The sequence below is a fragment of the Dendrobates tinctorius genome, unplaced genomic scaffold (assembly GCF_039654945.1).
Source record: "Dendrobates tinctorius isolate UK_male_01 unplaced genomic scaffold, ASM3965494v1 ptg000083l, whole genome shotgun sequence".
Taxonomy (NCBI): Eukaryota; Metazoa; Chordata; class Amphibia; order Anura; family Dendrobatidae; genus Dendrobates; species Dendrobates tinctorius.
The window spans coordinates 29,417,443-29,431,078 of NW_027361751.1; the positions used below are offsets into that span (position 1 = coordinate 29,417,443).

At 43.8% G+C, this 13,636-nt stretch overlaps 1 protein-coding gene across 6 annotated transcripts in view; it reads right to left on the minus strand.

Annotated features, from left to right (window-relative positions):
• Positions 1 to 13,636, minus strand: part of IPO11 (importin 11) — a 555,951-nt gene that overhangs the window by 499,823 nt on the left and 42,492 nt on the right. The gene's annotated exons all lie outside the window — the stretch shown is intronic.

Here is a 13,636-nt window from a genome sequence, read left to right on the forward strand (position 1 = left end):
GTTTCGCTCTACCCCCTTGATATAATGAGTGGGATTTACGCCGACCTTCAATTCAACCGTCAAGTCACGGAAAACCATTTCAAAACTCATTTAAAAAGCAGCTGAATAGAATATTTAATACTCAGTAAAAAAAAAAAAAGTTTATACTGCGCGACTCTTGGTTTTCAATTATTTAAGTGGATGACAAATTAACGAATGATGCCGGCTTTCGCCTGTCAGGACGGCTATTACGCTTTTTTCTTATATAATGAATGCTTCTACCTGACAAGCAATCTACACGAGGAAAATAAGCAGTCGGAAGAAATAACGCAACGTCCTTCAACAAATGAAGCCGGGTCCGTCACACATACGTTACGGGAAGGCAGATCTCTTGTGGGCTGGCGCACAGTTACAGAGAGCCGCAGTGTATGAGATAACGCACTGTCTTCCTCATTAACCCCTCGCCTTCACTCTTGCATTTTTCCCTTGTTGTTTTGTGGGACGGATTGGAGCTTTGACTGACTCAATTTACCATATAATGTACTGAAAGCAAATTCCAAGTGGGGCAAAATGTTGAAAAGAATGTGATTACACCATTGATTTGGGGGTTTCACAGTATTCAATGTATGGTAACAATCACAGCGATACCAGACATGTACAGATTTTTTTTTCTTTTAAAGGGGTTATCCAGGACTTCTACTATTTTTGTGTATGGAACTAAGAACTAACAGGGAGTAAGTTGCTAACTTGAGTGCCTGTTCTGCACGGGGACCACCTCTTCCAGCACAGGCGGTGACTATCCTGCTTCATTTCACATCTAGTCAACAGAGCTGGTCCTTTTCTTTGGTTCAGATGTTGAAGGGGCTTGACCGCCAATGTCTTGCCGATTAACAGCTGGCTCCCCGCAGTTAGGCAGCAGGGAGCCAGCTGTAAATTAGGATGATATCGGCAGAGTCTCGTCATCAAGAGAGCAGAGCGGAAGATGCTAAAACACCGGCACGCACGGTCTGTGACCCCTCTGAAATGCAAAAGATCGGCTCTGGGCAGAACAGGCAGGTAGTTATCAATTACCTGCCTGTAAGTTCTTAGCTCCAAAAGAGGTAAAATAATAAAAGTCCAGGATAACCCCTTTAAAGTCTTGAAACATATTCAAAAGTTTGTAAATAAATATTTTTTTGTTTGCGTTACCATTTTCCTGGACCTGTACCGCAGATAATTTTCTTGTGGATAGAGCCAACTGAGACCTAGATTTTTGCGTGGTGAACTGACTGTTTTATGGATTCCAATTTGGTCATTTTGAAAGCTTTTTACTGTATTTCTTAGGGAGGTGTGGTCACCAAAAAGCGACAATTCTGGCATTTCAATTCTTGTCTTCTTACGGCATTCACCGCATGGGTTTATTAATCTTATCTAATATATAAAGCTTAATGTGTGTGTGTCCGGGATTGGCATCAGCACCGTCGCAGCCACAGCCACAAAATTTTGCACAGTCAGACGTCTGGACCCAGAGAGCGTCATAGGCTATGCTGTGAGGCGAAATTTTAACTCTGCGCGTTCCAATTCACCAAACAATTTTGCCTATTATTCTTATCATTTCTATGGTGTTATCGTCCTTCTGTAAAGCTGGAAATAACACAATTTATTACAGTGCCATCACAGACCACCCTCTGACACAGACTTCAGGGGGAGCCCAGTATCACACAGGATAGGATTAGATACACGGCTCAGCAGTCAGTATCTCACAGGATAGGAATAGATACACAGCTCAGCAGACAGTATCAGACAGGATAGGATTAGATACACAGCTCAGCAGACAGTATCACACAGGATAGGATTAGATACACGGCTCAGCAGTCAGTATCACACAGGAGAGGATTAGACACATGGCTCAGCAGTCAGTATCACACAGGATAGGATTAGATACACAGCTTAGCAGTCATATCACACAGGAGAGGATTAGATACACGGCTCAGCAGTCAGTATCTCACAGGATAGGAATAGATACACAGCTCAGCAGACAGTATCAGACAGGATAGGATTAGATACACAGCTCAGCAGACAGTATCACACAGGATAGGATTAGATACACAGCTCAGCAGTGAGTATCACACAGGATAGGATTAGATACACGGCTCAGCAGTCAGTATCACACAGGATAGGATTAGATACACGGCTAAGCAGTCAGTAACACACATGATAGAATTAGGTACACGGCTAAGCAGTCAGTATCACACAGAATAGGATTAGATACACGGCTCAGCAGTGAGTATCACACAGGATAGGATTAGATACACGGCTCAGCAGTCAGTATCACACAGGATAGGATTAGATACACGGCTGAGCAGTCAGTAACACACAAGATAGAATTAGGTACACGGCTAAGCAGTCAGTATCACACAGGAGAGGATTAGACACACAGCTCAGCAGTCAGTATCACACAGGATAGGGTTAGATACACGGCTCAGCAGTCAGTATCACACAGGATAGGATTAGATACACGGATCAGCAGTCAGTATCACACAGGATAGGATTAGATACACAGCTCAGCAGTCAGTATCACACAGGAGAGGATTAGACACCCAGCTCAGCAGTCAGTATCACACAGGATAGGATTAGATACACAGCTCAGCAGTCAGTATCACACAGGAGAGGATTAGATACACGGCTCAGCAGTCAGTATCACACAGGATAGGATTAGATACACAGCTCAGCAGTCAGTATCACACAGGATAGGAATAGATACACGGCTCAGCAGACAGTATCACACAGGAGAGGATTAGACAGACGGCTCAGCACACAGTATCACACAGAATAGTATTAGATACACGGCTCAGCAGACGGTATCACACATGATAGGGTTAGGTACATGGCTCAGCAGTCAGTATCACACAGGATAGGATTAGATACACAGCTCAGCAGTCAGTATCACACAGGAGAGGATTAGACACCCAGCTCAGCAGTCAGTATCACACAGGTTAGGATTAGATACACTGCTCAGCAGTCAGTATCACACAGGATAGGATTAGATACACGGCTCAGCAGTCAGTATCACACAGGATAGTATTAGATACACAGCTCAGCAGTCAGTATCACACAGGAGAGGATTAGACACACGGCTCAGCAGGCAGTATCACACAGGATAGGATTAGATACACAGCTCAGCAGTCAGTATCACACAGGATAGGATTAGATACACAGCTCAGCAGTCAGTATCACACAGGATAGGAATAGATACACAGCTCAGCAGTCAGTATCACACAGGATAGGATTAGATACACGGCTCAGCAGTCAGTATCACACAGGATAGGATTAGATACACGGCTGAGCAGTCAGTAACACACATGATAGGATTAGGTACACGGCTCAGCAGTCAGTATCACACAGGATAGGGTTAGATACACGGCTCAGCAGACGGTATCACACAGGATAGGATTATATACACGGCTCAGCAGTCAGTATCACACAGGATAGGATTACATACACTGCTCAGCAGACGGTATCACACAGGATAGGATTAGATACTCTGCTCAGCAGTCAGTATCACACATGATAGGATTGGGTACACGGCTCAGCAGTCAGTATCACACAGGATAGGGATAAAAAAAACGTATCACACAGGATAGGATTAGATACACAGCTCAGCAATAAGTATCAAACAGGATAGGATTAGATACACGGCTCAGCAGAAAGTATCACACAGGAGAGGATTAGATACACGGCTCAGCAGTCAGTATCACACAGGATAGGATTAGATACACGGCTCAGCAGTCAGTATCACACAGGATAGGAATAGATACACGGCTCAGCAGACAGTATCACACAGGTTAGGATTAGATACACTGCTCAGCAGTCAGTATCACACAGGATAGGATTAGATACACGGCTCAGCAGTCAGTATCACACAGGATAGGAATAGATACACAGCTCAGCAGTCAGTATCACACAGGAGAGGATTAGACAGACGGCTCAGCACACAGTATCACACAGAATAGTATTAGGTACACGGCTCAGCAGACGGTATCACACATGATAGGGTTAGGTACATGGCTCAGCAGTCAGTATCACACAGGATAGGATTAGATACACAGCTCAGCAGTCAGTATCACACAGGAGAGGATTAGACACCCAGCTCAGCAGTCAGTATCACACAGGTTAGGATTAGATACACTGCTCAGCAGTCAGTATCACACAGGATAGGATTAGATACACGGCTCAGCAGTCAGTATCACACAGGATAGTATTAGATACACAGCTCAGCAGTCAGTATCACACAGGAGAGGATTAGACACACGGCTCAGCAGGCAGTATCACACAGGATAGGATTAGATACACAGCTCAGCAGTCAGTATCACACAGGATAGGATTAGATACACAGCTCAGCAGTCAGTATCACACAGGATAGGAATAGATACACAGCTCAGCAGTCAGTATCACACAGGATAGGATTAGATACACGGCTCAGCAGTCAGTATCACACAGGATAGGATTAGATACACGGCTGAGCAGTCAGTAACACACATGATAGGATTAGGTACACGGCTCAGCAGTCAGTATCACACAGGATAGGGTTAGATACACGGCTCAGCAGACGGTATCACACAGGATAGGATTATATACACGGCTCAGCAGTCAGTATCACACAGGATAGGATTACATACACTGCTCAGCAGACGGTATCACACAGGATAGGATTAGATACTCTGCTCAGCAGTCAGTATCACACATGATAGGATTGGGTACACGGCTCAGCAGTCAGTATCACACAGGATAGGGATAAAAAAAACGGCTCAGCAGACGGTATCACACAGGATAGGATTAGATACACAGCTCAGCAGTAAGTATCAAACAGGATAGGATTAGATACACGGCTGAGCAATCAGTAACACACGATAGGATTAGATACACAGCTCAGCAGAAAGTATCACACAGGAGAGGATTATATACACGGCTCAGCAGTCAGTATCACACAGGAGAGGATTAGACACATGGTTCAGCAGTCAGTATCACACAGGAGAGGATTAGATACACAGATACACATGTTGTTTATCAAAAGGCTCTTGAATGAGTTGAAAATAAAATACTATCAATACTTCGGTAATCATTTAGTTAATTTGTGTTGCAAATCTGTAGTGTTGAATATATGAGTGAAATGTTTTTATGTGCAATATAATCATTATAATTTGCTATAACCACAGTTGGTTACTATGCCCAGGCAACGCCGGGCTCTTCAGCTAGTGTTTTGATAAAAAAAGACTTTTACGAATGCGGAAATACCAAATATGTTTATATTTTTAATGAGGTGGAAAGGTGGATGATTACATTTATTATATATATATATTTCAAAAACTCTGTTTTTATTTTATTTTTTATCCCCTTGATCCTGCGATCATCTTATCGCTCATCCTATACAGTGGGGAAAAATAGTATTTAGTCAGCCACCAATTGTTCAAGTTCTCCCACTTGAAAATATGAGCGATGCCTGTAATTGACATCATAGGTAGACCACAACTATGAGAGTCAAACTGAGAAAACAAATCCAGAAAATCACCATGTCTGATTTGGCAAGATTTATTTTTCAAATTATGGTGGAAAATAAGTATTTGGTGACCTAAAAACATGCAAGATTTCTGGCTCTCACAGACCTGTAACTTCTTCTTTAAGAGGCTCCTCTGTCCTCCACTCATTGCCTGTAGTAATGGCAGCTGTTTGAACTTGTTATCAGTATAAAAGACACCTGTGCACAACCTCAAACAATCACACTCCAAACTCCACTATGAGCTGTCGAAGAACACCAGAAACAAAATTGTAGCCCTGCACCAGGCAGGGAAGACTGAATCTGCAATAGGCAAGCAGCTTGGTGTCATGAAATCAACTGTGGGAGCAATAGTAAGAAAATGGAAGACATAAGAGACCACTGATAATCTCCCTCGATCCGGGGCTCCACGCAAGATCTCACACCGTGGGGTCAAAATGATCATAAGAACGGTGAGCAAAAATCCCAGAACCACACGGGGGACCTAGTGAATGACATGCATAGAGCTGGGACCACCGTAACAAAGTCTATCATCAGTAACAATACGCCGCCAGGGACTCAGATCCTGCAGTGCCAGACGTATCTCCTGCTTAAGCCAGTACATGTCCGGGCCCGTCTGAAGTTTGCGAGAGAGCATTTGGATTATCCAGAAGAGTATTGGGAGAATGTCATATGGTCTGATGAAAGTAAAACTGTTTGGTAGAAACAAAACTCATCGTGTTTGGAGGAGACAGGAAACTTTTTTGATTTACCAAATGGCTGCAATGAAACAAAGAGTGAAAAATTTAAAGGGGTCTGGTACAACTCTTTTAAAGTGGTATCACCATCTTATACTGCGGAGCATGGATTTCAGCAGCAGAAGGGAGGAGGAACACCGAGGAGCTGTCAATCAGGCACAGTGAGTGGAGACTGAGTTAACCGAAGTACGGGATATTTTAACATGGATTTTCAAAGCAAACACAGCACCCTTGTAAGTTTTATGAGATGAATTTAGAAATGAATGCAGTCAGTTTGTATTGTGAAATCTGGTGACAGATCACATGTAAAGGGACTTATTTATAGGAGGTCTGTGGCTTTGAACTTGCAGGTTGGACAAACCCACTGTACGCATGAGAAAATGGCACTAGTGATATAATGAAGAGATTTTTCAGTGGGTTTTCATACTGTAGGAATGACTGCTCAAACTAAGCATAGGTACGCGGTGCACCCTTGGTGTGGCCAAACCGTTAAGTACACCTTCCCACCTGCTTGTTTTCAATATATCTCCACCCTTCTCTGGCTCTATAAAGCCAAATGTGTCAATCAAATAAGGGGGGCGGAGAAAGTTGGAAAACAAGTAGATGGGAAGGTGCGCTTAACGCTTTGGACACACCAAGGGTGCACCGAGTGCCTGCACATGGTTTGAACAGTCATTCTGTGCGCACAGACTCCTTTTAAAAGGAGAATATGATCCGCCATATAGAGGTTTTAACACAGATACAAATACCCAGATGCAATTTTGCAGTCCCATTGACTTTGAAGAAGATGATCAGTAATGCCAGAGGTAGCTCACACAGTGCATTCAAAACTACAATAGGGTACTTAGTTAAGGATATCACATTACTAATATATTTTGGCTCAGTAAAATCTTGTACAAACCCTATAATTTGAGACCAAATGTAACTAATGTATTCAGCTAAAGTCCATTATGATCAATGCAAGTCAGGTGCCAGTTCACTTAGGGATCAGATTACAGCTGTCTATTAATGTCTATGGAAAGGGATGAAAATAGAGGAAGACATGGAGTATAAGACATCTGTGCCTTGGCAAGCTGACCCCAAAAGTGAGGATCATTAACTGCTGGAACATGTGCAGGCGGCTCAGCAAATGATCACTTCTGCCTGGGTGATGATAAGTAATACTGAGGTTGGCAGATGGGCCCATTTTTTGAGCCTCATTTATATTTTGCGTCACAATATGATTTACAAGGTATTTTACTTTCTGTGTTGGATGCAGAAATAATTATTAAAAATGCACTAAGCAAACACTGCAAACCTTCATGAGGCACAAAATGACAGCAGATGCCAAACAAGTGGGCGGCACAGCAAGAAAACAACACTGCTGCTTGTGGGAATATTGGGAGTGGTGTCTTCAGCAGAAGCCCACAGCTTATAAAGCACGACTTCACAGCAGCGGCGGCACAAGTACGCGTCACGTAGAGTAGAACAGACAGAAAGAAATGGCGCCATGTACGGTGGGGTGCTAAGTGGTTACCCCGCTCCCTTAGTTACTATAGAACTGTCCTGAGAAGGATTACACCGAATGTGAGATTGGGAAAATATCACCAAGGAAGTTTTCTTTATAGTTTATCACTGACCCAAAGGTGCAGACAGCATCGTAGTAGAAGAAGATAACACAAAATAGAAAGTTATCATACCTTTAGATTATAAAAAATAAACACCGGAAAATAAAATATGGATGAAAGCAATTCTGCAATAATTTAGCCCTTTTTGTGTGACTCCTAAATAAGGGTAAAAACATATCTGTGTAAGAAAAGAGGGAGAAATGTAAGCGTCTAATTAAAAAAAAAATACAAAAAAGAAACAAAAACACAAAAAGCAAAATACAAGCATCACTGGAGTCATGAATCTTCATACTGGTATAATCTATGCTGTAAAAAACTGTATAAAATGCGGGATTAAGACATGTATCAGTCAGTTATGTAAGGGCCCTTTCATATGGGATTCAGACTATAATACTACAGACGGCGTCACCGTGCGCCAGTTTCAGTCGAGTATGATGTGATGAACTCCAATATTGCTGCACATGTTAAAAATGTAAGGTTCTTGTTTAACATTTTTTGACCAAAAAGCACTAAAGTCATCCAACCATGTCAAGGTGAACCTAAATATCAACTCCATCACTTATGTCTGAAATCTCTATTTGCCAAGCGATGGTTTTAAAAAGGTTGTCCACTACTAGGACAAGCTCTTCTTAAACGAAATGTTCGGGTCTGATAAAATAATAAAGTCTATTCTCACCTATTCCCACGGTGTCTACACTCGCTCTCCCCTCCTCCTCGTGCGGTTGCTGTGACAAGTGACACCGGTGGCCAATCAGCGCTGGCGTCGCTGTACCCACCTTTATATGAACTGACCATGAAGAGGTAGTCCGGGCTGCAGCAGATCTCTCACTTCCTCTTCATGTTCAGTTCGTACGAAGACGGAGACAGTGGCGCTAGAGCTGAATGGACGCCGGCGTCACGTGTCATTCCACCACAACACAGCCACGGGACCGCGAGTGCTGACACCGCAGGAAAGGAGCCGGCACAGGAAGTGAGTACAGGCTTTATTATTTTATCGGGACGAACATTTAGTTTAAGAAGGGGTTGCCCTAGTAGTGGACAACTCCTTTAATCACGAGCTACGCCTGGTTGTCTTTTAACTTCCTCAGTTCAGATGAGGCCTGGTTTGGCACAAGGATCCCATAGCGTGGAACCGGTCAATCATTTCTAGCAGCGCTGGCTATGGGGAGTATCAGACTAGTCAGATATGGTCCCCAAATGGATTTTTAAAGTATCTTTTCTTGGAATTATCAGAGCATTTCAGCAAGAAACAGCCAGGCTCCGATCCAATGGGATGAAACTGAATGGGAGGAGACACAGATTAGATACTAGAAAAAACTTTTTCACAGTTAGAGTGATCAATGAGTGGAACAAGCTGCCACGAGAAGTGGTGAGTTCTCCTTCAATGGAAGTCTTCAAAACAGAGGCTGGACAGACATCTGTCTGGGATGATTTAGCGAATCCTGCTTTGAGCAGGGGGTTGGACCAGATGACCCAGGAGGTCCCTTCCAGCTCTACGATTCTATGATTCTATGATCCATGCTGCTCGCGGTTTGGGCAGCATGAATCAGTGACAAGTTCTCTTTAAACGCGTTCCTATAGACAGAGACATCAACACTAATTATTCCATAACCCAATGCTAATAGTAAAATGAAATTCTGCAAAAGGAAGGAGAAGAAAACATGTGTCCTCTGTGAAGATATTTCTTTCCAAAGACTCTTGAGAACACGTTTATTATATTATCACACCTCCACACATGTGGAGGACACTGACCTGCGAAATCCCCACTCAACTCGGCTTCTTTCCACAAATAAATCGGAAGCCGTTTCACATCCTTTAGGAGCTCTTGAAAATGAGTTTAGAGCAATCACTGGAAACGACGAGCTGTTCACAGTCATTTTTATGTGATAAACTGTAAATAGTTGTAAGTAAATTAAAGAAAAAAATGTGCAAAATGGGATTCAGCCAAGGGTGATAGTGAGCGGACTACAAGGAATACGCTGAAAGAAACAACAGCCTCCCCTGAGAATGACAACAAATATGAATGTAGCCGTAAGACTGCAGAATATACAGTGGCTTCTGAAAGTATTCACCCCCCACTTGGCATTTTCCATGTTTTACAACCTGGAATTTCACAGGTTTTTTTTGAGGGTTTGCATCAGTTCATGTAAAGAACATGCCTAAAACTGTGAACATTTGGTTTTCTTTCTATTGTGAAGCAAACAACAAATGGGATAAAATAACTGAAAATTTCAGTGTGCATAACTATTCACTCCCCAAAAGTCAGTACTTTGTAGAGCCTTCTTTTGCTGCAATTACAGCTTCAAATCGCTTTGGATAAGTCTATATGAGCTTTCCACGGGGATTTTTGCCCATTCGTCAAGGCAAAACTGCTCCAGCTCCTTCAAGTGAGATGATTTCCTCTAGTGAACAGCAATCTCCAAGTCCAACCACAGATTCTCAATTTGATTAATGTCTGGGCTTTCACTAGGACAGTCCAAAACATTTACACATTTCCCCTTAAACCACTCTGTTGCTTTTGCAGCATGCTTTGAGTCGTTGTCTTGTTAGATGGTGAACCTCCATTCAAGTCTCAAATCACTAACAGACTGAAAAAGGTTTTGCTCTAAGACCATTTTCCTTGTCCCTGCTGACGAAAAACATTCCCACAGCATGATGTTGTCACCACCATGTTTCGCTGTGAGGATTGTGTTCTTGAGCTGATGGGCTGTTAGCTTGGGTCCAGACATAGCATTTACTCTTCCATAACGGCCACCTCCATGAAGACTATGGCTTATTGTTCTGTTTTCTGGCTCCACTTCATCTCCTCTTCCTCTCACTGTTGGGGTACCTCAGGGCTCAGTCCTTGGCCCCCTTCTCTTCTCTCTCTATGCAGCCCCAATTGGACAGACCATCAGCAGATTTGGCTTTCAGTACCATCTTTATGCTGATGACACACAACTGTACACATCATCCCCTGACCTTACCTCCGCTGTACTACAGAACGCCACTGACTGTCTGTCTGCAGTCTCCAACATCATGTCTGCTCTCTATCTGAAACTCAACCTCTCCAAAACTGAACTTCTTCTGCTCCCACCATCTACTAACCTCCCTAAATCTGACATTTCCCTCTCTGTGGGTGGCACCATAATAACACCCCGACAGCAGGTGCGCTGTCTGGGTGTTATGTTCGACTCCGATCTCTCCTTCACCTCCCATATACAATCTCTTGCCCGCTCATGCCGCTTACACCTAAAGAACATCTCTAGAATCCGCCCTTTTCTCACCATGGAAACAACAAAAACTCTCACTGTCGCCCTGATCCACTCCCGCCTAGACTACTGTAATGCTCTATTAATTGGCCTCCCTCTCACTCGACTCTCCCCTCTCCAGTCTATCCTTAATGCAGCAGCCAGGGTTGTCCATCTGGCTAATCGTTTCTCAGACGCGTCCGCTCTTCGCCAGTCGTTACACTGGCTGCCAATTCATTACAGGGTACAATTCAAAGTACTTGTTCTCACCCACAAAGCTCTCCACAGTGCGGCACCCCCTTACATCTCCTCCCTCATTTCTGTCTATCGGCCTAACCGACCGCTGCGCTCTGCAAATGACTTTCGACTAACCTCTGCCCTAATCCGTACCTCCCACTCCCGACTCCAAGACTTCTCCCGTGCTGCGCCAATCCTCTGGAATGCTCTACCCCAAAATATTAGGACCATCCACAATTTGCATAGTTTTAGGCGCTCGCTCAAAACACATTTGTTCAGAGCGGCCTATCACATTCAGTAATCAAAGTCATGTTTGTGTGTGTGTAGCCCATTCACTATCTCCATCTAACCCCCACCCCCTGAAGATGGCTGGACCGTCATTGTAAATACATCATTGTAAATACAAACCTGTGCTTTGTATCCCCCCCACCTCATTGTAGATTGTAAGCTCCACGAGCAGGGTCGTCTTATTTCGCTTTAATTATTGTATTGTTAACGTTGTTACTTATGACTGTTGTGTTTGAAACTGTTCAACTGTAAAGCGCTGCGGAATATGTTGGCGCTATATAAATAAAGATTATTATTATTATTATTATTGTGGTCATAAGGACAGATACTCCAGTGTCTGCTTGGGAACTCTGCAGCTCCTCCAGGGTTGCCTTCGGTCTCTGTGCTGCCTTCTCTTAATGCCCTCCTTGCCTAGGCTAAGAATTTTGGTGGGCGGCCATCTCTTATCAAGTTTGTTGTGGTAACATGTTCTTTCCATTTGATAATAATGGATTTGATGGTGCTCCGGGGGACCATCAGAGATTGGGACTTTTTTTTTTTTTTATAACCCAACCCTGACTTGCACTTCTCAACAATTTTGTCCCTGACTTGTTTGGAGATCTCCTTGGTTTTTATGGTGTTTGGTTAGAGGTGCCTCTTGCTTAATGATGTTACATTACAGACCATAGGACACTTAGGCTAGTTTCACACTAGCGTTTTGGAGCGCAGCGACGGCCTGCGCACGGCCGCCGCTAAGCCCCGCCCCTGCCGCGCCCCGCCGGTAGCTCCGCCCACCGGCGCATGACGCTGCATGCGCCCTGCGTCCCCTATCTTTATCACAGGGGGCGCAGGCCGTGCGCAGTATGCGTTTGGCGGCGCATGCGTCCTTTTGACGGTGCGCCGACCTGCGCCGCCAAACGCATACTGCGCACGGCCTGCGCCCCCTGTGATAAAGATAGGGGATGCAGGGCGCATGCAGCGTCACGCGCCGGTGGGCGGAGCTACCGGCGGGGCGCGGCAGGGGGCGGGGCTTAGCGGCGGCCGTGCGCAGGCCGTCGCTGCGCTCAAAAACGCTAGTGTGAAACTAGCCTTAGATTGCACACATGTGGACTTCCTTTAATGAAGCATGTAACTTATGATGGGAATTGATTGCACTTGAAATTTTTAGGGACTTCATAGCATATGGGTGAATACATATGCACATGCCAATTTTTAGTTATTTGATCCCATAAACTTAATTTATGGCTATATTTTTCTCACTTCACTAACTTTGACTATTTAGTGCTGATGCATCACACACAAATCAGGTTACAAAAATATTTAAACACTGATTGCAATGTAACAAAACAGGTTAAAAGCCAAGGGGGTGAAGACTTTAGCAAGCCACTGTACGTCACTCATTTCCAACAAAAAATAATAATATTACCACTTAAAGCCATGTGCCAATTCATCCATACCAACATTTACAATACTAAATTTGTGACCCATCTACAGAAACCCCCTGACAAAGCCTTGAAACGTTCCAGAACAGCCAACATTTGAGAGTGGCACCCAGGACCAAAAAAGACCCCTTCAAAAAAAGAAACATACCCCGTGAGGGTTAAGAAAGTCTTGCTAGTAATCCATGACGTCCTCCAGGCTATAGGAATCAGATGATCGCTCATCAATGACCAGACAATGGGTAATGTGAAGTAGTATTGGGGCAACGTACAATACATTGTGGGATATATCTAACACCTCATTTAGGAAGTCCTTATGTATCTGAAGGTTTCAGGTCAATAATAATAATAATAATAATCTTTATTTTTATATAGCGCTAACATATTCCGCAGCGCTTTAAAATTTGCACATATTATCATCACTGTCCCCGATGGGGCTCACAATCTAAATTCCCTATCAGTATGTCTTTAGAATGTGTGAGGAAACCGGAGTACCCGGAGGAAACCCACGCAAACACGGGGAGAACATACAAACTCCTTGCAGATGTTGTCCTTGGTGGGATTCGAACCCAGGACCCCAGCGCTGCAAGGCTGCAGCGCTAACCAC